Raw genomic sequence first — 24,597 nt, forward strand, 5'->3', positions numbered from 1 at the left:
GAAACCAATAGTCCCTCAGAGCAATTGCTTCTGTTGTTCACTTTGTAGTCATTTTATCTTCAGCTAGGTGCAGAATGATTCCCTCTGTGTCAGACAACATCCCAATTGCAAGAATTTCCAATCATAGCAGCTAAAACAGAATGGAACACCTGAAACACTTGTACCCAGATAATCACAGATCAAAAAATAAATCAGGCCACATTTCTGTCCATATCTGGAACAGACCATTCAAAACACACATATTTCTGTTTAGCTATGGACCATTTGAAATCTTCTGTTCCATGCAAAAGAATGTGCGTTCATCAAACATTTTGGACATTCTTAACTTCTACTATTAGAGTGCTGAAGAAAATATACAGGGGAATGCTATTGCAGCTTTATTCTCAGTTGATAAAAGCATTTGGGTGGCAATGCAGGCTATACAATGATGGGCTAAATTTTCTTTTAATGTATACAAGTTCTTACTTGTCTTAATGAGTAGTTACTTAAAATGGTGTTAGATTATTTGTGTAGTAGAAAACATAAGTGGTCCTCACACATTGCTTTCCAGTTAAATTCTACATCCAATAAGCATTAGTATATATAATCTATATATGTATAAAGAATCCATGTTACTAAGAGTAACATATATTCCTTGTTTTGTAACTGGCACAGAGCTCAAAACTTAATCCACTGGGATATGAACTGAAATAAAGACTTGCTCATAGACATTCTTCTCTGTAATCTCTACCTATCACAGTAAACTTAAATGTTATATCTTGCTTATGTGCTTATCTTCTAAGATTACTATTATTTCCTTTTCTATGCTTTTGGGCCACAATATATCCTTGATATAAATCAGAGGTGAAATCTAAAAATTTTCCCTACCGGTTCTGTGGGCGTGGCTTAATTGGTGGGCGTGGCTTGGTGATCAGATGGATGGCTGGGCATGGCCAATAACAATAAATAATAAAAATAATAAAGTATAAAAAACAATAAGAGGTACCAAAACCAACTTTCACACTTTACACACACACAACACAACGCAACTGACTCAGAGTGTAAAAGCAGCTGCACTTCACACTTCGCACAGCCACAAAAAGCTCAAAAACCAACTTTCACACTTTACACACACACAACACAACTGACACACACACACACACAAATACTACATACAGGTTTCTGAGATTTTGTGTGTTTGTGTAGTTAGAGTAAAACACTACAGAAACACACCAAATCTCAGAAAGCTGCAGAAATATTTTATTTTATTTTATTTTATTTTATTGTGGACTTCAATTCCCAGAGTTCCTCAGCAAGCAAAGCCAGACAGCATTAATCACTCAGTGATGAAATAGATTAGCTAAGTTTAGATTAGTTCTGTCTGGTGCTAAAAGCAAAACTGGGGCTTTCCGGCTGCGAGAAAAGCCATGAGGTCGATCAGTAATCAGGTAAGTGGCTTAGACACTTTTAAAAGGAGTTTTTCTACATGTTTTCTACAGAAAACATGTTTTTTAAGGTTCTGCTGATGAGGAACTCAGGTGAGATCCCCAGAGTAGCCTTTAAATATTTTTTTTTAAAGTCTCTGCAATCTCAGCTGAGGGGTGGGATCCTCAAAGACTTTTTTTTACTTTTAAAGGCATGTTTGGGCTGAAGCAAAACCGGCTTTTAAACGTTTTTTAAAAAAAACACCTCTGCAGATGGTGCGGCTCAGCAGAGGCAGGGGGGCGGGGCCAGGGATTTTTGCTACCAGCAGCTGCCATCGCTACCTAATCGGGGGAGCCGGTGCGAACCGGGAGCATTTCACCCCTGATATAAATCTATATATATCTAAAAACAAAAACCATTCATAAATTAATCACGAAACCATAAAACCTACAAACTTGAAATTTGCCATGTATGTTCCTCTTGGCTTCTAGGTTCTCACTAAGAAAGGATTTTTCGAAATGACCATCAGAGCATTAGTATTTCCTATATTATTATTAACATGCTCTGATGCTAGGGAGTTGTACTCCCCCTCCCCACCTCAAAAGAAATCTGTTCCAAATGCAAAACACAGGACTTTCAGTTTCAGTTTTACATTCACAGCAGCAAGCAGCTTTACTACAGAACACAGCAAATACTATTTGAGTTTCCAAACACCCCTCAACTCTCTCACACACTGACAGGTTGCTAGCCAGATGAATATTGATGGATGCTGCGGGCTGGGATATTCTACTCTCCCTCCCCCTCTGTTCCAACTGCCAGTTGCATTATATTAACACATTCTGATACTACGGAGTTACACATTCTATATTAAATTTCAGGCTGCAAGTGTCAATTTATCAAGCCCGAGCACATAGTTTCATGGCAAGGCACGGGCGTCCAGCAAACAAACCATTATTAAATAGTACCAATCTATCTCTGCATCACAACACTATTAAGCCAATAGGCTAAAATCTGCTATAATTAAATAACCAATAAAATATATTTGATGTCAAAGATAGCTGTGAAGAGATATAATTTCTCTCTTATACAAGCCTATCCTTGAGTATAGGGGACGCGGTGGTTCAGGGGGTAGGACGTTGAGCTTGTCGATCGAAAGGTCGGCAGCTCAGTGGTTTGAATCCCCAATGCTACCGTGTAACGGGGTGAGCTCCCGTTACTTGTCCCAGCTTCTGCCAACCTAGCAGTTTCAAAAGCACGTAAAAATGCAAGTAGAAAAAATAGGGACCACCTTGGTGGGAAGGTAACAGCGTTCCCTGCGCCTTTGGCGTTCAGTCATGCCGGCCACATGATCACGGAGATGTCTTCTGACAGTGCTGGCTCTTCGGCTTTGAAACGGAGATGAGCACCGCCCCCTAGAGTCAGCAACAACTAGCACGTATGTGCGAGGGGAACCTTTACCTTTATCCTTGACTATTCTAGTCCAGTACGATATGGGCAACTTGATATAATTGAGTATGATGTATGTGGTAGATGGGGAGTTCTCGATACTGGTGGAGATAGCATCCAGGAATGAGTTGACCTTATTTGTTAGCTGATTGGACTGAGTCCGTCAGAGCTGTGAGGATATGCCTCAGTTGTTAACACTCCCCAGCTTTTGACTCAGTCCATCAGCTAGGACAGACAGGTCAAAAATTTCTCTGTTCCTTAAGGACATTCCTGGATGCCTTGGATCGAAAGGGGTTTTTCTGGACGTTTCCGTGAGTTGTCATCCGGCTGACTCCCAATTCAATGGTAGAGTTGCTGGATCTCCCTCAGTGGTAAGAGCTTCAGCTCAAGCCACTGAGGGCTCCTTCATCTTCCAGCTTTCAAGGAGACCATAGGTGGTTTCGCGCTCCTTAATTACAGACAGCACAACAGCCCTTAAGAGGCCTTGAGAGAGAGAGAGAGAGAGAGAGAGAGAGAGAGAGACTAGCACCAAGAATCCCTCACAACTCAACTGCCTTGCTTAGTGACAAAAATTTGGCTCTCAATTGTGGTTGTAGGTTGAGGACTATCTGTACAGTATCCACCCTAAATGGAGATTAATATTCAAGAACACATTACATGTTTCATTTTCATGTATTTTATATCTAATCATTGGTATTTCTACTTCCTTATATTTTTAAGGGAAAGGTGAGATTATAGCTGTACAAGTTAAAACTTTCTCATGATTTGCATATTGATAGTAAAATATTGCTTAAATAATATCATTTAAATTGCAAAAATATTGATCTTTCTGTATTACATGTGTTTGTTTTCCATATATTCCTCCTCCTGGTTGCGGACAGTTTTAAAAGCAGATTTTATTTGGGAAATACATGAATTATAAATAGGGAAATTTATATTTATTGAAAGCAGAATTTGTTTGGGAAATACATGAATTATAAATAGGGAAATTTATATTTATTGGCTTGATAAAGAGTGATATTACAGTAGATGTGACTAGGCAATACTAATCTAGGTATACTTCAAATAACATCCCTCAATCTCTTTTGTGAAAAGCCTCTAATCTTTGCAAATATACAAATTACACTTTTTCCTGGCAATTCACAGAGAGTTAATGTACAGTTCTCTTCCAGTCATCAGCAGAAAGATGAGAGGGTCCTACAAGATGGACCTATTGAAGTCCTCCATCTCTTTCCTCCCCCTGTTGCGAAATGGGAAAGAAATGTGACTCTCTTCCCCCTCCTGTCTTCAGCCTGAATGGGATACCAAGGATTTTTGTTTTTCCTGAAGAGATTGCAAAGAAAATAACAGATCATCTCTGAAACATTGACAAAGATGGCTTTCCTGCTATAAGTCAGTACAACATACGGTAACGTACTTATCTGTGGCCCAGCAATTTGAAATGTCTTTCCAGATTTAGTTTGACTCAGAATTTCCAATCTAATAAAGTTTAGAAAGATAAAAGAGGAAATGCAATAAAAAAGTGTTAGAGGTGTTTTAAAAGAGCAACCTAAGCAGGGTGGGTGAAGAGAAAGAAGATAAATCAGTTGAGCATAGCATATCTCCATTTTTTATGTGCATCTTTTTTCCAATTTAGATTTCTCCTGTTGTTTTTTTCTTTATGCGTGTGCCAGTGCAATCATTTACTTTTGAATGGATATTTTCTCATGATAATCTTTTATATATGTGTCCATGGAACTCTTCAAACAATGTCAAACAAGCCCAAAAATGTTTGGGAGCTTCTGAGACAATTAATTATATCCGATTTTTAGATTTATTTTTTTCATTTTTTGAGATAGCTAGGCAATTTTTTATCCTGACCTAGAGATTAAGAAGAACTGAAGAATGAGAAGTCTTAAAGTTTTGAATATCAATGATAATTAGAAGCAAACAGTGGGTATTGTTATTATCACTTGATTATGCTATATTAATAATTGGGAATAAGTTTGCATTTATTCTTAGAAAAAGTTTCTATTTTTCATACCAAGACAGGTGAATAGTTTGTCCCATTCATTTCAGATCTTTTCTGATAGAGATATTCAGATATTCAATTTATTCAGATAAATTCTGTCATGTACCTGGCTAATTTTTATGTCACTTTTATTTGATATCACATACATACTAATGTGTTTATCTTATCCCATTAATTCTTAAAAGTATAGTACATAGGTATTGCTTATTTGGGGGATAAATAGAATGCATGGTGAATAGGATGGAAGTAAAAGAGGAAACTATCCAAGATAATGAAGAAATTCAGTTGTATTTCAAAGCAAACTTGTGGGAGCTGTATCTCCCAGATGGAATGTGGTTCAGAGGTGAAATGCTCCCAGTTCGGACTGGATCGCCCAATCCGGTAGCGATGGCGGCGGGTGGTTCGGAGAACCGGTAGCAAAAATCCCTGCCCCCCCATGCCCAGCTGAGTCACGCAATCATCAGAGGGTTTTTTTTTTTACTTTTAAAAGCATTTTTTCTTCAGTCAAAAAAATGCTTTTAAAAGTAAAGGAAAAAAAGCCTCTGATGATCGAGTGGCCCAGCTGGAATTGTTAGAACCCTTTAAAAGCATTTTTTTACAACCGCTTTGGCCGAAGAGGTTGTAGAAAAAATGCTTTTAAAAGTAAAAAAAAAAAGTTGGCCATGCCCACCCAGTCACACTATCCCTACTGCGAAGCTACGCCCACAGAACCGGTAGTAACAAATTTTACATTTCACCCCTGATGTGGTTCTTCAGAATTTGGGTATTGGAAGATGATCCCTCAGCAAAACTTTTCTCAGATTTTATAACCTAATCTAAGAGCTACATTTACATTTATTTTTCTTTTAAAATGTAATAGCTACTTGGAACTGTTTGAAAGCATAACAGCTGCCACATACCTTAGAAAAAGGGCTGCAAATACCTCTGGGAAAAACAGATTCTCTTCTCCCCTCCCTCCCTCCCTTCCAATTAGACTTCCACATGCAATTCTTAATTATTTGTTTCACTCCACTCTAATATATCAGATGTCAGTTGTATATGGGTGTAGAGTTTAATCATTTACATTAAACTAATTATTCAGCAAAATTGGATATACAAATCATTAGAAATGTTATCATATATGTTGCTAGTTCTATAAATTCACCAGTTTTTTAGTTAAGTTCCTAAATTCCAAAAAAAGTCTTTATCTGGATTAAAAAATAATTCAAATATAAATTTAAAATAATTTTTAATTACCAGGTAAAAATTAAATTCAACTTTGTTTTAAGTAAGTAAAATTCCAGCTGATATTATAGTTCACACTATGAATGCATTAAATCATACCCTCCTTTGCATATGTAAGTAGAATAAACTGCTATTCAGTTATCGAAGAATATAAAATAGAAAGATTCCATATTAGTCCACAAGGGGGCCCCAGGAAACAGCAAGTTCCTTGCTAAGTCTGTAGGTAAGAGAAAGTGGCTTTTTAATATAATAACAAAAAAGTTAACTTTTTATGGTACCAGCAATTTTGATATTTTTTTACAAATTTAGAATAGAAGGACATTTATATTTACAAAATGTAATGAAAAAAAGATTAATATTTGGAATATGTAGGGAAATTCCCTGAGATATTTGATGCGAAATAAACATTTATTCTGAATTTATTAACTTTCTTACAGGTATTTTAAAGAAATTAGCCCTATTTTCTGTCCAAATATATTTCTGTTTAAATCGTGGATTCAGAATACTGTCATTTTGTAGTAATAAAAGTACAGGTATTATTTTAAAACATACTGTGCAGACTAAAAAGAACAATTATTCCAATAGCACAGATTTAAATGTGCATGTAGTCCTTATTTAACAACTGCCTCATACACAATAATTCACAATTATGAAAGTGATGAAAAGTAATTTTGCCTTTAATCCTCCCATTTATGGCCTTCACAAGTCTGTAAAGCAAATGAAGCTGAAGTAAGATCATAAGTATAGTCATAATTTCAGTTAACAAAGACTACGTTTAATGACCAAGTTGCCAGTCTCAATTGTGATTGCTGAACAAGGACTACCTGTATATGAAAGTGCTTTTCAGCAGTTGGACCTCACCTGTTCCTAAGCCAATTTGCCTGTCCTTAGGATTTAAATCCAAACATAAGTGGAATTTCTTTGAAGGACTTTGCAAACTCTTCAGTTTACTCCATTTGTATAAAATAAATCATATGAGATTTATAAAGAATAAAAAAATATTTATACAGAAATTGTTATGTGTATATAACGTAAGTAGGGATGACCTCCATGTGATGGCAACGTGATAGGGTTCGGGCGATCCTCTAGTCAAGGATCGCCGGAGTTCAGCAAACCCCCAAATGCCACCCCTGGCTGGCCACACCCGCCCCTCCCAGGTGTCTCCAAGCCGTTCTTCGTTCCAGGTAAGTGCAGGGGCCATGCAGGGGGTCTGGGAGAGCAAAAAAACAGGCCTATCGGGGGTTTCGGAAGTCTGGAAATAGGCCTGTTTCTGGCCTCCGAAGGGCTCTGGATCCCAAGGGAAGCTGTTTTCGCTCTCCCAGAGGCTTGAGGAAAGCCTCTGGAGCCTGGGAAGGGAGAAAAATGGGCCTTCTGGAAGTCTGGAAACGAGCCTCTTTCCAGCCTCTGGAGGGCCTCCGGACCCCAGGGGAAGCAGTTTTCGCTCTCCCGGAGACTTGAGAAAAGTCTCCGGAACCTGGGGAGGGCGAAAAGTGCCCCTCCCCCACTGTGGTGCAAGTGGCCAACTAGGCCATGCTCACCCAGCAACAGGGCAGCGAACCTGTTGCTAAAGAATCTGAAGCCCACTCCTGGGCTAATGTATATAAAATGGCAAAGGTAGAATTGAAACAGTAAAGGAAATGCATGTTAAATGGAAAATACAGTGAAAAATAAAACACGTGGCAAAGTTAGGTCCAAAAGATAATTAAGCTTATACCTGTGTGTGGCCAAAAGATTCTCAGAGCAGTTCACTGGTTTTAAATAAGTTATAACCACACAAAACATTTATCTTAAATGATAGCTTCTATTTATGTACACTTAGAAGAGCATCTTAAATTAATGGTGCTATAAATCTTGATCTTTCCTCCACATCTTTTGTACAAATGGCTGAAAGTGCTTGAATGGTACAATAATTTGGAGCGCTAAAGTGGACTTATTTTATTTATTTGTATCCCAACTTTATTAATTTTACTAATAATTCAAAGCAATGAACATATCCAACATACCTTACTCTATTCTCCCTACAGCAACAACCCTATGATAGGTTAGGTTAAGACTGGTCCAAAGTTATCTGGCTTTCATGGCTAAGGGGGAACTTGAACTCACAATCTGCCATTTTCTAGCTGGTACCTTGTCTTTGTAGTATAAAAGAGTAGATTTTGGGGATATTTTTTTTTTTTTTGCCTTTTTTCTTTGTAAATTGTGAATAGAATTTCTGCATTGCTTGAAAATTTAATTGTACTTCAACTGATTTCTGGCTGTTGAAGATCATTGGCTTAGGGCCTGGGTACTTACGGGATCGCCTGCTGTTACCACATACCTCCCACCGACCTGTACGCTCTCACAGAGAGGGACTTCTCAGGGTGCCGTCCGCCAAGCAATGTCGGCTGGCGGCCCCCAGGGGAAGGTCCTTCTCTGTGGGGGCTCCCACCCTCTGGAACGAACTTCCCCCGGGTTTACGCCAAATACCTGACCTTCGGACATTCCGTCGCGAACTGAAGACACATCTTTTTATTCGCGCGGGGCTGGCTTAAATTGATTTTAACAAATTTTTAAATTCTTAGAAATTAATTTTAAATGGGGTTTTTTAGCTTATTATATATTTTACTTCTCAGGCCAATTTTAAAATAAGTTTTTTAACTGCATTTTAAATTTGTATATTGTACCGTCTGTTTTATTCTTGCCTCTACACCGCCCTGAGTCCTTCGGGAGAAGGGCGGTATAGAAATCAAATAAATAAAATAAATAAATAAATAAATTTTAAAAATAACTGATTTGTGAATATTTGGATAACTTCTCACTGATTAACTGGAGAATTATAAATATTATATTTAATGTATAAATTATATATATCTATATATATCAGTTATTTTTTTAACAAAACACATTTTTAAAGATGTTCATAATATATGCTAAAATGGCTATATCTAAACCAAACTGTCTTTCAAGCTAAATATGTAAGTAAGAATAGAGATTTTATATTTCTCCAAATGTATCTCCAATTTACTTCTCCACACTTAATTGTGGTCTAAAAAATATTCTATCCACCCTCTTTTGCTCAGATTCCTATTTTCCAGAGAGCAATATTTTTTGATTTTTAAAAAACACATTCCCGAAGGTTTCTAATTAAATAATGTCTCTCCTGGAAGCAAATAAATGTGAATCTGAGCTTTCTTGTTTTTGAACCATTAATCCAGGCAAAAATCCCAGAATCTTCCAAGAGTTCTTTAAATATGTAAGTTAGTTAAAGATAAAGCTTCCCCTCGCACATATGTTCTAGTCGTTCCCAACTCTAGCAGGGGGGGGTGCTCTTCTCCGTTTCAAAGCTGAAAGGCCAGCGCTGTCCGAAGATGTCTTCATGGTCATGTGGCCACCATAACTAAACGCCAAAGGCACATGGAACACTCTTACCTTCCCACCAAAGGTGGTCCCTATTTTTCTACTTGCATTTTTTACGTGCTTTCAAACTGCTAGGTTGGCAGAAGCTGGGACAAGTAACAGGAGCTCACCCCATTACACGGCACTAGGGATTCAAACTGAACTGCTGACCTTTTGATCGACAAACTCAGTGTTTTAGCCACTGAGCCACCACGTAAGTTACAAAAGCCCAATTAAATTTTAGATTTATTTTTCTATTTTATAAATAAAATAAAAGTAAGGGCCGTGGGTGGCTCAGGCTGTAAGATAGCCTGTTATTAAACACAGCTGCTTGCAATTACTGCAGGCTCGATTCCCACCAGGCCCAAGGTTGACTCAGCCTTCCATCCTTTATAAGGTAGGTAAAATGAGGACCCAGATTGTTGGGGGGGCAATAAGTTGACTTTGTATATAAATATAGAAATAGAATGAGACTATTGCCTTACACAATGTAAGCCGCCCTGAGTCTTCGGGGAAGGGCGGGATATAAATGTTAAAAAAAAAAAAAATAATTGAAGGTTTCGTAAAACAGTTTTTGGTCTGAATCTCACAGGTTACTTTTTACAAGCACATGCTGCATTTAATACAGCATGTCTCAAACTATAGTTCTAATACAATACAGGACATGACTATTCAGTCTATAATTGTATATTTCTTAATATGTTCTGAAATACATAAACCAGCTTCATATTAAATCAATATTAGACAGATTGGTATTGCCAAGGTTGAAAATTTCATATATGGATCTCTTTTTGAATAGAGTAGAACAGAACAGAACAGCAGAGTTGGAAGGGACCTTGGAGGTCTTCTAGTCCAACCCGCTGCTCAGGCAGGAAACCCTTTACCATTTAAGACAAATGGTTATCCAATCTCTTCTTTAAAATTTCAGTACTGAAGCATTTACAACTTCTGCAAGAAAGTTGTTTCACTGATCTAATTATTTTAACTGTCAGGAAATTTCTTCTTAGTTCTAGGTTGCTTTTCTCCTTAATTAGTTTTCATCCGTTGCTTCTTGTCCTGCCTTCAGGTGCTTTGGAGAATAGCTTGACTCCTTCTTCTTTGTGGCAGCCCTGAGATACTGGAACACTGCTATCTTCTGCATTTCTATGTAGAAGAATCCAAGTGGTATAATTTAACTAGCTAACATAATAGTCATATAAACCTGAAAGTTACCGTTTGTATTTAAAGTACTTCTTGCATATGTATCTTGGTAATATTTCACCATATGCAAATCATATTTTGTCATATCAATCTCCACTGTATACTTTTGACATACAGAAATATCAATGTCAGGGATGGGCAACCTCAAAATTCCTTTGACTATAATTGGTGGTTTCTGCCATTTTGAGGCAGGAAGTCTGTGGAAAGTGTGGTATAAGGCTTAACACAGCTTAACCAAAATCAATGATTTCAAAGTAACTCTGTTAAAAGCATGTATCTAAGAGGGCAAAATTTACCCTCTATTTATATCTTTGTCTTGTCTACTATGTCTTAGCTTAGTATGTTAAATATGGCATAAGAGACCAAAAAATTATCCACAAGATAAGAAAGTAAAAAGTGAAATTCAAACTTCAAAAATTATTTATATTTAAACATTCTATAGAAGACATGTCTGAATATTTCAGCTAGCCTTTATATTTTTAAAATTTTTATACACTTTGTAGGATGAAATATGAACATGAATAGCAATGACAATTTGGAGTAAATACTAAACCTTCATAATAGTACATAATTGTTAATATCTGAATGGCAGTTAGATGAAAGTAACTCAGCTGTTCCACTCAGTGCAATTGATATACTCTCTTCTGCTGCATTCAAGAATGTATTCATTCTAATTGGCTATTATTAAAATTTTGCATTTTTGAAAGATCTTGAAAAAATTGCTTAATATAATTCAGTGGCATATAAATTTCATAACAAAGCTATATCATTTGGCAAACAAGAATAACAACATTTTGTTCAAATATTCAGTTCTGTTTCATTCTGTAACAAAGAATGTGTTTGTCTGATTTTATAATCTGAAAATAGTTTTCTTGCATGTCTGCCCCATTGTTGGATGAAAAGATCCAGAGCAATGAAGATTCATTGCTCCAATGCCCTAGGGGTACGTATACTCCTGTAAAGATCAGCTAATATTTGCCATAGGATAGACCCTGCTCCAGATAAGGAAGGATAGTCCTAAACTGTAAAAGGGGATAGACATCACTGTAATTATAAGTGTATTTTGGTTTTTATTGATGAAACTCTTTCAAGATTTTTAAAAACCTTTAAAGATAATATGAATTGGCTAAATAATTTGTGTACAGGTAGTCCTTGAATTAAGACCTCAATTGAGCCCAAAATATCTGTTGTTAAGTGAGACATTTGTTAAGTGAATTTTGCCCCATTTTACGACTTTTCTTGCCACATCTGTTAAGCGAATACATGCATCTATTAAATTAGTAACATTTTATTAAGGGAATCTGTCTTTCCCCATTGACTTTGCTTGTAAGAAGGTTGGAAAAGGAGATCATGTGACTGACCCTGGAATGCTGCAACCGTCATAAATTTGAAGCAGTTGCCAAGCATCTGAATTTTGATTATGTAACCGTGAGGATGTGGCAATGGTTGTGTAAAAAATGGCCATAAGTCACTTTTTCACAGCCATTCTAACTCTGAATGGTCATTAAATGAATTGTTGTAAGTTGAAGACTATTTGAAATGTGAAACTTCCAGCAGGGTACTCATGAGCATTATTGTGCCTGCAGAATTTAATAAATTTTATTTATTAAATTCATTTGCCACTCATGTCATCATGAGGTGACTTTGGGAGGCTTACAATGTTAAGTTGCTAGTTCTTTTGGGGACCTCTGTTCTACCCGATTCTGAGCTTTGAAAGATGTAATAAATTATATGTGTTGTGTTGCATAATAAAAAACTCAGGCTGTAGCCTTCTACTTTTCCAAATAAGTCTTCTAGCTATTCCTTAGCACTGGGTTAATGAATTTGTTTTCCTCGGGTCTATTAGGCAATATACCAGCATATTTTTGTACTTCCTTTAGTGCTGAACCCTATTCTGCCTCAGCGATGAGGCCAGCAGTTGCTGCTTTCCTCACATATTTAATGTAAGACAACTTAAGGAAAGTGATTGGTGCATTTCCCTGGCATAAGCTGCTAATGGGAGAAACATCCATCATTCAGCCTAAGAGAGCGGGTGGGTTTTGACAGATTTCTAGACCATCTATCAGATGGTACGTCTTTATGGCAGATTCTGCTTAGTAAAATACTCAGGTCTCTACTGTAGGTAAAACATGCCTAGAGTCATGAACAGGTTTTCTTATAACTTATTAGTGTCTTTCTGCTAAAGGGAGTTTTTAAAATCAAATTATGTCTATCAAATTATGAGAATATTTATGATATTTCTAAAATTATGTCTGTGTTTAATTGGGTCCTCTAATATCAGCTATTGCCTCTCAGAATTAAGTTAATTATTTTCATTACTTACTGATTTTTAGATAGGTTAACATTAACAACTTAGTCATTTCATAACATTAATTGTTAAAATAAAGCTAGAATAAAATAACAGAGCTGGAAGGGACCTAGGAGGTCTTCTAGTCCAACCTCTTGCTTAGGCAGGAAACCCTACACCACTTCAGACAAATGATACAATTAAAAGATACTGAGTATACTTGTAGATAAATGGAGAATTTTAGATTCCAATATACACCCCAAATTACATTTGGTTATGCTCTCAGTGTACATAAAAAGACGTGTATGTGTGTATGTATGCATATAATCACCCTTATATACTGATCAAACCCTTGAATTTTTAATTTAAAATACTATAAAAAGTATGTTCCTCCAGATAACTCTTACAATCGTAAAAATATGTCTATACATATACAACTAAAACATAAATTAAAATCAAACATTAAAACCTAAGGACACATGGGGATGGAGTGGAATGTGTGTGAGGTGGGATCTGTTATTATTCAATCAATCACCTCTACTGTGCTATTCCCCTAGTGGATTCCCAAGCCAACTGTTTACCAAGGCCTTGAATTGCACCCGGAAACAGACCAGTAACTGATGCAGCTTGCAGAGCAGTGGTGTTACAGGGGCCATTTTGGGGGGCCCTAAAACTTCTTCCACTGCACCAGCTGTAGCTTCTAAATACTCTTCAAGGGTAGCCCATTTTAGAGCACATTACAATAGTCCAACTATGGGATGACCAGGGACTGAATGACAGCGCAGGGAATCCTGATCCAAGAATGGCTGCAAGTGACTCACAACACGAAGTTGTGCAAATGCTTTCCTAACCACAATGCCACCTGCTTCTCGAGCAGGAGCTGCAAGTCCAGGAGAACTCCCAAGTTGCTTCATCCATTCTGAATGAAGTTTGATTAACTATCATTATATTGGGGTGGCTAATTTACTTTCTAGATTTAATTTCATGGTCATGTTTTAATTTCAATGTTTATACAGAAGAGAATTATTGGAAAAATATTCTTAACCTTTACATACTTTATAAGCAATATTTTGTAAATAAGTATTAGGATGCTAGTATAAAATAGGTTTACAATGTGTATTTACTCTCCTTACCAACAGCCTAGTTTCAGACTTCATATATTCCTCAGAAATGTTCAGGTGGTTATTAAAACAAATAGATAAAATAGTTGTCTCAGCACAAAGTACAGGTAGCCCTCGACAGAAAACAGTTCCTTTGGTGACCAGTCAAAGTTAAAATAGTACTGAAAAAAGTAATTTATGACCATTTTTCACACTTACAACCATTGCATCATCCCCATGGTCACATGATCAGAATTCAGACACCTGGCAACTGACTCATATTTATGACGGTTGCCTTGTCTTGAGATCATGTTTATTATCCCCCTTGCGACCTCCTGACAAATAAAGGCAATGGGGAAGCCAAATTCACTTAACAACTATGACAAGAAAGATTGTAAAATGGGGCAAAACTCACTTAACAAATGTCCCATGGATGACTGAGAATCTCTGTAGACATTCACTTAACAGATATTTCACTTAGCAACAAAAATTTTGGACTCAGTTGTGATTGTAAATTGAGGACTACCTCTAATTTTATTTTAATCTTCATCAATATTTTTATCGTTTCCTTCGTATCACCTGTTGCTGCAATGATATCTTTGGCTTTCATATATTGCCACTGCTGTATCTATATTAGCAAGTGAGAATGTGGCTATTCACAATGATCACTTGGACGTATAGAGTAAGCACCTGTTCAGTTTATATTAGCCAGTTTCTGTTTGTAGAATTTGTCATAGTTCCTTCTAATACTGTAAATGATGCCAGGGTGATTTAGTTGTTGTTGTTAGTTGCAAAGTCGTGTCCAACCCATCGCGACCCCATGGACAACATTCCTCCAGGCCTTCCTGTTCTCTACCATCCTCTGGAGTCCATTTAAACTCATGCCTACTGCTTCAGTGACTCCATCCAGCCACCTCGTTCTCTGGTGTACATAAAGAAAATGGCTTCTAACAATATTTTTAAGGTTTCATAAACCCATAAGAATTAATATAGGAATATCTACACTGCCCTCCACTGTTCACTTCTTTCAGTTCAGATCTGCATATAACTAATACATTTCTGATTCAGTCACTTTATACATTAGATTAATGGGGAATATAATGTACTGTATATAATCTGTATAATCTACTTGAACATAACCTTCAAAATGTATCTCCTAAATACTGTTTTTATTTAGAAATGTTTGTAAATAAACTTTCTACCCTACATTTTTATTTACTCAAAGTTTACCAATGTCTTTCTGGAGTAATTATATCTTAAATTTAATTAAGAATTGGGTGACTATTGTTAAAAATCCTTCATCCGAATTCCATTATTTAAAATTACATATAATATATAAAATTAATTTTATATAACTATTTATCGTGTTAAAAGCTATTCTGCTAATTGGGAAGATGGGAAGTGAGGAATCAAAAAGGATTAGACATGCCCCTGAAAAAACATTAATCTCTAAAATCCTTACAATTATGTTCATAGTATAGTAAAAGTTGTGAATATTCTCGATTTAGAAAATATCTTTGCTGATTTTTATGCTTTGGTAATAGAAGGAATAAAGTAACAAAATGTTTTAATTTTTTGAGATTATATATTTTAATCATTTTCTGTGCAGTATTTTTTATTTATTTCATATCCTGCTTTTATTATTTTTATAAATAACTCAAAGTGGTGAATACCCACAATAGACTTTAAATCCTCACTTAGCTTCTGTTGAGCATTTCAAGCATCTATAACACAAAGTCAGAAAAACTGAAGTTTTACCATTTGTTTTAATCTGAGTGGCATTTGTTGTTCCTATACTTTAAATATAAATTAACTTATTTGAAGTCTTTATCAATTAATTCTTTTCAAATCTATACAGTAATTTTTCTACAAACTTCAGTAGTGCAATTACGGATGTTGATTCGTGTTCATTTCTTAGAGCTTCAGCATAGATAGATATCAACCTGCCTAACGTTTTACTAAATTTAGTCAGTCACGAGTATCTAGATGGAGGGATGGGTAAAAGAGCCAATAACAAAATGAGTATTGTAGTTCCATGACGCAAACTCCTCCCTTTGAATCTTTTGAAATCCATGAGACTTACTGTCAGGATTAATCTTTTAATTACATTAAAAGGATCATACCTGCAGGTTTTAAGAGTGACAACATCTTAGCAATTCTGTTTTATTTGTGTTTTAATCTGAATTATTTACTTTTTTCCCCTGTTAAAATATTCAATTTCCTGCATTTTTAAACTTGATTTTTAATATTAATATTTACTACCATTGTTTTATTTCGGAATGACCTTATTTAAAAATGTATGAGGCTATTTATAATTGACTCTGTGGCAGTGATTAAAGAGGTGTGAATAATAGGTTAGAAAATGTTGACAGCTCCTTGTTTGCTAGTCTGCCGTTAGCACATTTATGATGCTCAATCCTACCTCATTTATTGTAAGACAATATCTGCATTTGGCATCTGCTTACTAATGTTATGTATTCTTGGGAGGCCACTGAATTTTGAGTTAGTAAATTACTCATAAATCATTCTACATGAGCATTTCACAATCATACTTCATTTATGAGTTGACGGGTAATATTTGTTGATTTATTCAATTTCTATAGCAGCCCATCTCAAACAGGTGACCCTGGGCACCCATATATCATTTCTAATTATGTATTTATCAGAAATATTTTGAGTAAATTTTATTACTTAAAATGTGCTCAAGTATGAAACCAATATTTTGATATCAGAATTTATATCGAAGCACTCAAAACCATGGTAAAATCCATTTTCTAAACAATACATTATTTTGAAGCAATGTTATTGCATAATATTCCTATATCTAGCTATATAGGAAGTAAAGTTTTGAATACATGATAGAAGTAAGAGGCAGACTCTGAAAATTAGGGAAACTAACATAATTAAGTGCATATTTTCCTTATTTTGGCCTATACTCCAACGAATTTAATTGGGCTTACTTTTCAATAAATGAACATCAAATTGCACTGCATAATAAATAATGGATTCTGATTTATTTATTTCTTTTTACAATAGCAACTGCTATATGAAGAGAGCAGACTCATTGGGTATATGTTCCAATTGGATGAATTTTGAAACAACTAAGGATTCACCATGTTCTTAGAACTCTCACACATGCTTTTCGCTTACATCTCCTGATCACTATAAACTTAACAATTGTCACAAAGTGAAGATAGATATGTCCATGCTAAGGTACAGATTACAAAATCAATATCACAGTTAAGTGGTAATTTTTTTCCCTGATTGTGCAATATCATCTTATAAACTGGAGATTGCTATCCTATGTAAAGAACTTTCTCTGTATAGCAAAATATACAGGGAGGAAATAGATTTTTTTCTCTTTAGCATGATATTTTATTTAGGCAGAAATGTTTTAAAATGCAAGAGTGCCATTTTTGAGTGGTAAAAATAGACCCATGACTAAAATACTCTAAAAGATCCATTTACATCTGATCTCTATAGAGAGGTATAATTTTAAATAATATTGCTCTTACCTTAGACACTCTGGATTATATTTCTGAACCCTCTCTTTTTCACAGACACATTGAAAGAGATAAATATGTCTTTCTTCAGTGTTTTTTAGCTATTCAGGAAGCACTGATTTCTACTTAATATTTTTCCTAAGTAAACAAAGATAACCAGTGACGTTTCTGACCCCAGACCTTTCACAATCTATGATTGTATCTACCTTTTTCCTAAAATAGGAAATGTCTGGCCCAACTTTATTGAATATTAACTAGGTAATGTTTAATTTATGGTCATTGTTCAGCGATACATAGAATTGCAAAATACTGTATATCAGATATTAAAAGTAAATGTTAATTTTTAGACCATGTCTAATACAGAAAAACACCACAGCTATTCTGACCTATTCTTATTCTAAGGCAGGGCAATATTTCTCTGCAGCAAAAAAAAAAAAAATTAAGCAAAAGCAATGGCAAAGTTACTATATAACGGGTCCCTATTCTTCACCTCAGCAGAGGGAGGATGCTACCCAAATTTCTGGAATCAGTTTTGCAAGTCCCTAAACATACTTTCATTGCAGTTCTAAAATCAGAATTGGGAGTCTTGGAACTGGATTGCTATTCTTAGCTATTTCCCTATTATATCCAGTCGTATTATTTTGAGTATAGGTATTTAATGTACATTTTGCTGACTATGTTCAGGAGACTAGGCAGCAATGTAGGGTCTTTTTTATAGATTGGCACAAATAATTGCCATTGCCCAGTCTTTCAGAATATGAGTCAAATTGTCAGGAAAAGTAAAGTGTGCTGCCATTATGGAGTCGACCAGTTACTGCACAGGTAGTCCTCAACTTACAACAGTTCACTTAGTGAGTGACCTTTGAAGTTATAATGGCACTGAAAAAAGTGACTTATGGCCATTTTTCACACTTATGACAATTGCAGCATCTCCAGGGTCATGTGATTTACATTTGGCTGCTTGACAACTGATTCACATTTATGATGGTTGCAATGTCCCGGGGTCATGTGTTCACTTTTTGCAATCTTCTGACCAGCAAAGTCATTGGGTAGACTGGATTCATTTAATAACTCTGTTACTAATTTAACTGCCATGATTCACTTAAGAAATGTGGCCAGAAAAGTCATAAAATGGGAGAAAATTAATTTAACAAATTTACCACTTAGCAACATAAATTTTAAGCTCAATTGTGGTCATTAAGGTGAGGACTACCTTATAGTCATATAAGCAGGGCCAAAGTCATTACCAAAGGCTGATTTATTAGTTGTTGCACCTTCCTTACAAAAACTTTTTACCATCTTGAAAGTAGGGTACATTGCTAGCCTCCTGCTCATTTACCCCCCACACCCTATCAAAATCAGCTAGCTTGTTATTCTCATTAAATCCATTAAATTCGAACAAATTTGCTAAGCTGGTTAGAATGCAACTATTGAGTGATTATCTTAATCAGGCATTCTGTCCGTTTTGCTCTCCTGCCTCTCTTTTCCCTCCTAAATCAACTTGATGAAATTTGTCAATATGTTTCATGAAACATAAGAAACAATTTAAAGTAATGGGAAAGGATTACTATCCGGAATGCTCGTTGTTACCTGAAATTAGGCTACTAAATTAAGCACATTTTTTCATACAGTAATATAGTTAAGTATTCCAAATTGTTTAGGGAAATTACCTTCTGTTGTTCCATTAGGAGTGCTGAAATTTAAACAGTAGATTAGTTGGGTTAAGTAGAAGGGGAAGCCAGAAAAGGTGGAGATTCTATCTTTAAATTTGCTTTTTACTATACAAATACTAATTTTGCAGACACTGGTGGAAATTTGCATACAATTTGGCATTGAAATCTTCACCAATTACAGGAGTAAGGAAAGGAAAGTATATCTTCACCAATAGAATTTTCAAGTTTATCACACAGGTGATAAAGATTGACAGACATTGAAAATGAAAAGACTAACAGCACCAATATTAATAACAACAGATAGTCATCATTGGGTGTCTGCAAGAGGGGGGGGGATGGAGCTTAGCATGTAAAGCTGTAGATACCGTTATGCCCAATTCCCACTTGGTCTTTTTTTTCTGGTTGAGGTTGCCTTTAAAGTAAATGTAATATAGTAAACCTATGAAACTAGATGTCAGCTTTGGAAGCCATACTAGGCTGAAGGCTTCCATACACTGCCACAATTCTCCTCTGTGGGGTTTTCTGGAACACTGACATTAGATATTTTTAATCGGTTTACTATATGCAATATAATAAATCCAATATAATTAAAAGGCAAATTTTCTGCAAGAGAATTATATCATATTTTGTTAGAGCATCTACAAATGCAGCATTGTTTCTCTTTTTATTCCATTCAGTGATATTCCAAGAGATAAGTAATAGGGACCTTGTCAAGTTAAATGTCACTCTGAATAGACTACTGTATTTTACCCCCCAAAAGAGGGTGAAAATCTGGGTGCGTCTTATATGCCGAATGTAGCCCCCTCCATCCACTCCCCCCAATCTAGCCAGGAGGAAAGAGAAAGTGAGACTGTGGAAAAGGAGGAGGAGGAGGGTGTGAGGCTCTGCAAATTGTCTTGGGGAATTGAGGAGGAAAACGCAATGCATGGAGGGAATGCTCTTTTTCCTCCCCGATTGCCCAAAGCAATTCACAAAGCCATGCACCCTCCTCCTCCTTTTCTGCAAATTGCTTCGGAGAATTGAGGGGAAAAAATGCCGGAAAATGCAATGCAGGGAGGCAACACTCTTTTTCCTCCCTGATTGCCCGAAGCAATTCACAAAGCTGTGCGCCCTCCTCCTCCTTTTCTGCAAATTGCTTCGGAGAATTGAGGGGAAAAAATGCCGGAAAATGCAATGCAGGGAGGCAACACTCTTTTTCCTCCCTGATTGCCCGAAGCAATTCACAAAGCTGTGCGCCCTCCTCCTCCTTTTCTGAAGTTGGCTTCTGCTGGTGGCTTGCTGGGCACTGCACAGGAGGTGTAAGGCAAGGCGCTGCCACCCGAAAACTGTTGCCACGATCTCTGCTGCCTGGAACCGCCCAAAAACGCGATGCTCTTTTTTTGCCTCTGCACACCCCATTTTTGGAACTGGGGAGGCAGCGGAGATCTCCAGGTGGTGGAGATCACAGCAACACTGGTTTTGGGTGGCAGTGCCTTGCCTTTTGCCCCCTGCGCAGCGCCTGCTTCGCCAAGCAAATCCCAACCTCTGCACTTCCCCAGGCCGCTTCCAGAATCAGGGTCTGACCAAGGCAGCAAAGGCGCAGGGAGCTTGCTGGGAAGCCCGGCACTGGGAAGCCTGGCACTGTGTTTACGTGATGGCAGCATCCAGGAGGACTGAAGTGCTAGGCAGGAAGACGGGGCGTCTCGAGAGTGGAGCCTTCAGTGCCAAGTCCCTCTTCCGCCCCATAAAAATCATCCCCCACCCCACCTACTCCAGTTAAATAGACTGATAGGATTTGTTTTAAACTGATAAAAAAAATTGTGCTACCCGTTATCAAAATCCGAATGGAAGTGAGGACGCCGCTGATCCTGATGCTGATAGGCAGAGGCACAATTCTTTTTTTTTCTTGTTTTCTTCCCCCAAAATTAAGGTGCGTCTTATAAACCGAAAAATACGGTATAGTATTTCCTGTTACTAGTTCCTCTTTTAATATCAGGTCCAAGCCTGAAGACAATACAGTGAAATCAAATTGATTACATTCTTTATTTGCTTACACCTGTTATTGTTCATTTGTTAAGTCATGTCCAAATCTTCACAATCCTATGGATCATAACATGTCATTGCATACATTTAATGGGCAGAAACTCCTAACTAAAGCTATAGCCGTCTGCCCTATAGATATATCTTCGACAGACTCTAGGTGTGGCTAACCTGAACCTCTTCCCCCCTCCCTCATGCATCCAGGGACTGCACAGCCTCTTAATTTGGGTTTCTCTCTGGAATGAACTGCCTTCTCTCTGGGAAAACTCTATGCTGCTAAGAATTCCCTCAACTGTTTCACCAACTGCACATTCCATCACATCTGGTTCCTCCAAATTCGAGCTAAAATAGACAGTGGTGGGATTCAGCCAGTTTGCACCACTTCAGGAAAACCGGTTGTTAACTTTCTGAGCAGTTTGGGAAACTGGTTTTTGGAAGAAATCATTAGGACAGAGAACCGGTTGTTAAATTATATGAATCCTGCCATGAAAATAGACCTTAGGTGATGTTGCCTCCCTGATGACAGAATTAGAATAGAAAGGGGAGCCTTTTACATAGTTATAGTGCCATTGTGCAATGGTGTTTTTCATAATCTTTTGTAAGATGTACAACTATGTGCCTGCATTGCAAACAGGAACAAGATCTGTTGCTCAGTGACAGAACACATGCTTTGCATGCAATATGCCATAGGTCCAACCCTGACTATCCCAGTTAAAATGTTCAGATAGCAGGTAATTTGGAGGAACTTCATCACAGGTCTTGAAAACTTTCATCATGAGATTTAATATTCTGTGTCTTGAGGTCTCTCAAATGGTATTATGATTAAAAATTTAAAAATTATAAAATTTGTTCAGTGCTACAAAGTTTGAAGAGGGCAATCTACTCTAAAACCTATACATTTTAGTTTACAATCAATGCTTGTTGGGCTAAAGGACATCTCTAAAGTGAACAACTAAAGGAGCAGTAATAACAGGAAGTTTGACTGGAAGATAAAGTTTGCCCTTTACAGAGAGTTCTTGATGATGTATCAGGCTTTCTTTTCTATATTATCTTTCCTTTCCTGTCAACAAGAAATCTATCATAAAGCAGATTAACTATTTTTGACTGGCTCAAAGTAACCCAGTTCCTCTGTTATATAGATTAGAATCCTATAGCTTGTGCTGCTCCACAATACAAATAACCAGATTAAACAAACTTAATAAAACAATTCAGGTTAAAAGATATAGTTGCATTACTCTATTTGACACGTTATTCAAATAATGATTTGAGAATACTTCTCCCAAATAACTTGTCTTGAGACAATTTATGTGAATAACAATAGGAAGGTCTTGTTCTGACTGAAACCTTAAAATAAATATGGTAAATATGACCTTGGTAACTTTGCAGTTCAGTTACACTTCAAGAAGTTGGTGAAAAATGTGGTATCTAGATTACTGACAGATAAAATTACAGAGAACATATTATTCTTGTACTGAAGGATCTGTCCTAGTTTCACAAATTAAAATGCTGATATTAATGTACCCATCTAAAAAATTGCCTTTCCTGTTATGAATCTATTCCATTAAGATGCATTGGAGAGGTCTTGAGAAAGCTTCTCCATTGTCAGTTCCATATTTCTGGCTCAATTAAAATGGCCTTTTTTTTGTTGCACTCTATGGATCTAATTTGTTAATAATAGCATTTGATCGCCACTTCGTCAATATTTGGAAAACCTAAAAAGATGCATACTTTTCACCATACAATTTACTGTTTGATTTTTTTAAACAGCATTGGTCAGTTTTTAATTTTTAATATTCTGCTTTTATGTGTTTTTAACTAAAATTTGAAGTCAAGTTTTAAAAATCTAAGCTTTCTACAGGGCAGTGCCAGAAAAAGAGCAAGTAAAATCCCCAAAAATGAAGCAGAATGGCAAGAAAAATGGGAGTAAAGATTTCCTGTTATAGCCTGCCATCCAAAAGAGATCTAACCCCACTAATTCAACTCTACAGCAAAATTCCCTCTTAAAAATAAATTATAATAGTAGAGGTCAAAAAACAGAAGAATTTTTATACTCTGGCAATAGGACTTTATTTAATTCAAAGGCCATCATTAATATTTTTCAAGAAACTAGAGAAGTCCTCTGGTTAAAGTCTGGATTCAGGCCTGAAAGTAAAAGCAAAAAAAATCACTGATGGTATTTTTGAAGAATTGCCTTACGAAATAATTATTGGTGTTGACTTGCCAGTTTATGGGCAACTGATTCATAAAAATTCAGCACTGCAAAACAAGAAGAAGGAATAACTACAATGGCCGCAAGAGCTGAAGATAGCTTCAGAAACTGGATCAAGAGAAATAGGAGAAGAAGAAAGCAAAAAAAGATTCTGATATTTTGCCCTTCACCCAGGCCTAATGCCAGGAACAACGCCAAGGAAAGAATCTGCTATTAACAAAGTAAGCAAGAGCCAAAAGGCGAAACTTTAGACACAAAACTGGGATATTGATATTAAAAGTTTTCAAGAAAAAGGAAAATTGCAAAAGAGCAGTAGCTGAAAAAGAGGATGACCACATAGAAAAAAGGGCAGGGATCTTATATAGACTTTGTAGAGATCGCCATTCTGAAATTGTTCTGCTCTACAGCTTTACTGACAAATGTCCATAAAAATCTATTCTCAAATCACACGGGCAAGAAAAAAAATTAATGACTTTCAGAGACAGATTCATTTAGTATATTTTTGATTCTTACTCTATTTTCCAAAATTGCTATGGATACTTTTACCAAATAAGCCAAAGAATATCAATATGTACTTTTGATTTCTCTTTATACTATTAGTAATAATTACTAATTACACAAAAGCAATTTGCTGCACACAATCATAGCAAAAGTTATGTTGCTCAGTAGTGTAGGAATCTCTAATGAGATTCTCATAGATTCTCATAGTCTCCAGCTTTTAATCTGCTTTTTGAAGAATTTGTACACAAATTTGGGAATATTTATCCTTTATAGAGATAAGATATTGGTTGAGATATTATCTTTGGTTTAAATCAAATTCACGTATGTTTAATCAGAATAATAAGGAACTATAAATAAATTATTCCTGGAAAAATCTCACTTTAAGAGTGAAGCTAAAACAAAACCAAACAATTAATACTGTAGATTTTATCTTTGTATTTTAAAGTTTTATGATGATGTTCACCTTTCTGTTTCTAATTTCATACATACACTCACACAGAATTACCTTTTGTGATAGAAGCCAGGAGCTCTGCACAACAATCAGTGGTCCAACGTAGCCAACATATGGAAAATCTCAGCCATGGAAAGTAATGTGCTGTTGGAGAAAGAATAATTAAACAACCTTTATTATTTCTCCAGATGACA

General features: G+C 36.2%; 1 protein-coding gene and 1 long non-coding RNA gene across 8 annotated transcripts in view; one reads left to right on the forward strand and one right to left on the reverse strand.

Annotated features, from left to right (window-relative positions):
• ZEB1 (zinc finger E-box binding homeobox 1) overlaps positions 1-24,597 on the forward strand; it is a 71,684-nt gene that overhangs the window by 17,242 nt on the left and 29,845 nt on the right. The gene's annotated exons all lie outside the window — the stretch shown is intronic.
• LOC131198958 (uncharacterized) overlaps positions 1-24,597 on the reverse strand; it is a 37,580-nt gene that overhangs the window by 10,738 nt on the left and 2,245 nt on the right. Inside the window, exons 2-4 of one of the 4 annotated variants that reach the window (XR_009155219.1) lie at positions 24,458-24,547; positions 4,268-4,329; positions 1,884-4,173 (exon numbers count right to left, since the gene is read on the reverse strand). This is a non-coding gene — a long non-coding RNA (uncharacterized LOC131198958). Of the gene's footprint in view, positions 1-1,883; positions 4,330-20,437; positions 23,385-24,457; positions 24,548-24,597 lie in introns of those variants that run through there. The other 3 variants (XR_009155218.1, XR_009155216.1, XR_009155217.1) reach the window with 3 other exon arrangements.

Source organism: Ahaetulla prasina, chromosome 4 (assembly GCF_028640845.1).
Source record: "Ahaetulla prasina isolate Xishuangbanna chromosome 4, ASM2864084v1, whole genome shotgun sequence".
Taxonomy (NCBI): domain Eukaryota; kingdom Metazoa; phylum Chordata; class Lepidosauria; order Squamata; family Colubridae; genus Ahaetulla; species Ahaetulla prasina.